The 3,989-nt window shown below is 39.1% G+C and overlaps 1 pseudogene; it reads left to right on the top strand.

Annotated features, from left to right (window-relative positions):
• The first annotated feature begins 420 nt into the window (after positions 1–420).
• Positions 421–3,989, top strand: part of LOC103727444 — a 9,187-nt pseudogene continuing 5,618 nt past the window's right edge.

The following is a 3,989-nucleotide window of genomic DNA, read 5'->3' as shown; positions in this document are numbered from 1 at the left end:
CTCTTGCAGAGGACCCGGGTTTGATTCCCAGCACCCACATGGTGGCTACAAACCATCTTTAACTCCAGTTCCAGGGGAAATCTGAAGCCCTCTTCTGACATCCGTGGCATTGCATGACACAGGTGCACTCACATACATGCAGGCAATATACTCATATACATAAAATAAAAATAATATTTAAAACAAAAGGCTAATGAACTGAATACATGGTTATCAAAAGTAGAAATACAAACTACCAGCAAATATTTGAAAAAGTGTCCAGCATCCTTAGATGCAAATTATAACTGCTTTGCGAGTCCATCTCAACCCAGTCAGAAAGGCGATCGGCAAGGCAACAAACAACAGAGAATGCTGGCAAGAACATGGGGAAATAGGAGCCCTCACACACTGAGGTTGGGAATGTAAACAAGTGAGGCCACTATGGGAGACAGTATGGAAGTCCCTGAAAAACAAGAAGTGGAGCTACAATGTGGCCCAGCCATATCACAGTTGGGTATGTACTGGAAGGACTCTAAGTCATTATTCCTCAGAAACACGGGCACATTCGTATTTCTTGCTTCACTATTCATAATATTGAGAAATGGAACCCGCCTAGATGCTCATCGACAGATGAATAGATAAAGAAAACGTGGTGCAAACACCCAATGGAATTTTATTCAGTGATAAAGAAAAATGAAATAATGACGTTGTTCAGGAAAATGAATAAAACTGGGAAATGATTATTTTCACTAAAGTAAGCAGATTCAAAAGAGAAATGCTATATTTTCTCTCATATGTAGAACCCAGGTTTAGATTTATCTGGGTGTATGTACCTCTGTGTGTGTGAGAGAGAGTTAAGAGAGAGCAAAAGAGAGCAAGAGTGAGAGCAAGGAGGGGGGAGGCATATGTTATTTGTAACTGTCCAGGATTTCCTTGCAGATTTTTCCTGTACTGAACCCTTTCCCTACTTCTAATTCCCATTGAATAAGGCTCAACAAGTGAGCTTCTGCCTGAAGCACAGCCATAAGATCATACATCCCCACCATCACCGGGACTGGTTCAGGACATATGACTGAAACTGTCTTGTCATATCAATCCCAGGAAGTGTTTGGAGAAGTTTGCCTCTACATGGGGACAACCTGTCTGGGAAAGAGGCCCATACAGTGAAAGATGGCTGTATATATGAATAGAGAGATTTCTGCTGACCTTTCTTAAGACCCTGGACCCAATTATGCCTGAATTCTATTATCCAACAGATCATTCACCTGTGAGTGCCAATAAACTTCTTTTCTTAAGTCAGTTTGAATTGAGTTTCTGTTCAGAGCAACCAAAAGAGTTTTGACTGACACATAATATATAGTGGAAGAGCCCAGATAATAGATTTGAACTTTAACTTGAGATACTGGAACACAAAAGCCAGAAAAGTAGGTAAGTCTCATGTACTGATAGGAATGGGGGCAGTCTAAATAATTGAAAGTAAAGGTTTGGGAAATTTTTTGTTCAAATTCTGACTCTTAATTGAGCAATGAAAATTTGAACAAATAATTCAATCTCTGGGGGTCTCACTAGTCCCTTGTATAATTGAGGATGATCATCTCTCCCTAGAGTACACTTTTAACTATAAAGTCAGATACCATTTGTGTGAGAATACAGGCCATGGTCAGTAGAAACTATTTCCTTTTCTCATTCCTATTAGAAATGGCAGCGAGATTTATAAAGAAGAAATTATATGTTTTAAAGAAATTCAAATTATTTTCTCAATGTCCCAGTATAATACATTTTCTCATGCTTATGTTAAAAAATTACATGCTCTCCCACTGCTCGTCTGTATCCCTTCTCAGTACAGTATTATTCATCACAAGATGTCATAAAACCAAGAAAGTTTGTGTTTTAAGTAGGGACACATAAAATGGAAAATTTAGATCTTCAAGAATAATTTCCTAAAGTTGACATTTTAAAGCATGGTGTGCCAAGTTTCTTGAGACAGGGAATGCAGCTTACCTAAATGGTAAGACAGCATGTGAGGGGGAAACAAGCCACATAGCCACAATGTATTTAAGCAGAGAGAAATAATTATCAGGAAATAACTTGGCTTTAAAGTTGCATGTCATGGAGTTACAGCATAAAGTTTGTTGGAAATATGGAGATGAAAATAATGTCTCTAAAACTGGAGTATACCAAAACACACAGGTGAACATGGGAGATAACCAGATTGAGCAGATAGTTTCTTCTTCCTCGCCTTTCTCGCAGCATTTTAATCTGAAACCAGCTGCTGTTCACTATACTACTAGACCCTGGCAAAAGTACTTGTGATTCCATGGAATGCACTTTGCAGACCTACTTGGACTGACTCTTGTCATCTCCTGTCTTGTTGCTTCATCCTTTCTCCTGCTTCCCTGCCACAGTATTGTGAGGCAAGGGGCTTCTTGCTCCCTGATCTTTACTAATTAGTCTTCCTTAATACCCTCTTCCTCTGTGTAAGCTAACAGAGCTCATATACTGGATGCTGTGTATTGATGGTGAGTTCTCAATCTATACTTCCAGTTTGTTATCCTTAAATGGAATGAAGGTATTCTGAGGATATGAAATGTTTGACACTTATCTCTGTGGGTCCAAGGACTAAATGTATAGCAGACATTTAGCATCCATTGAAATGAGAACTACATTCATGTAACTTGTACACATTACATATAAAAAGTGTGGCAAAACTGCAACACCAATACAGTGACAGGCAAGCAATCAGTGTCAGATTCCTTTTACAGCCACAGCACAGCAAGATAGCACAGGAACTCTATTCCTGGGAGATATGTGTGATATACAGCAGAGAGCATTTTCCATGCTGGTTTTCCCACATGTCCTTGGCAGTACGGAATTGCCATTCCTCCATCAAGAATTGGATTCTCTACCTTGTTGAATTACAGTTGGTCCCATGACTGATCCAAAAGGAAATGGTCGCTGTAATACTGCACCAATTACAGCCACAGCCCTTAGCTGACTTGGTGACCTCTGTTTTCTGTTTCTTGAAAACGAGTTACCACATTGAAGTAGAATTGCTCTCCTTCTTTGAGAATCCCAACCATCAACAGGAAGTGTAGTGTGAGAGCAAGAAGTGGTGAAGTGCCTAATTCTAGGTGAAGATCTCATGAGAGACATCACCAGTCGACTGAGCATTGAAAAACCACAACCCTGGACACTACTGACCTACAATAAAGCTGGCCATCAATGCCCAGTCAGCATCCAGAACCAGAGAGAGATGACAACGGTCTAAAATTTGGGGACAGTATCATTACAATAGATGATCGAAATATGAAATTTGGTTTTCAGTTTTCTGGAATGTCAGACTTTCTAAATTGTACAAATAGTATTCAAAAGGTGACCTTTATTATTAAGACATCTACCAGTTCCATGAAAATGAGAATGCAAAGGCTACAGCAATAGCAGTACAGCAACATCTGAAAATACTCTTTAAATAACACAAACATAGGGGAAAAATCAATATCTACTGAAGTGGAACTGGTTAACATAATTATGATCCATCCCCCGAGTGGAACCCTGTGCACTGTAAAGGGAGTATCTCAGCCCTACAGAAGCTGATATGGAACGATGCCAGTGGATAAACTAACTTGCAGGGCAATGTGCACAGTGAGCATTCATCCCACATTTTTGGTGGAAAGTGTATTTATAAATTCAGGAAAAACCAGCTAACATGTCTCAGAAAAGATATGCTTGCCTCTGAGAAGCTGATTGGCAAATGAAGACTTTAATTTTACAATATTTACATTATATTGATCAAAAACATTAGTGATGAATGTGTAACATAATTTTATTTTTTTAAATATTTTATTATTTTAATTTTTTATGTGTATGAGTGTATTTCTTGCATGTATATAAGAGCACCCATGTCATGCAATGCCCATGGAGGTCAGAAGATGGGATTGGTTCTCCGGAACTGGAGTTACAGATGGTTGTTAGCTGCCATGTGGGTGCTAGGATTCAAACCTGGGTCTTCT

The sequence above is a fragment of the Nannospalax galili genome, unplaced genomic scaffold (assembly GCF_000622305.1).
Source record: "Nannospalax galili isolate Female #2095 unplaced genomic scaffold, S.galili_v1.0 scaffold128, whole genome shotgun sequence".
NCBI classification, from domain to species: Eukaryota; Metazoa; Chordata; class Mammalia; order Rodentia; family Spalacidae; genus Nannospalax; species Nannospalax galili.
This window is presented reverse-complemented; position numbering and strand designations above follow the sequence as displayed.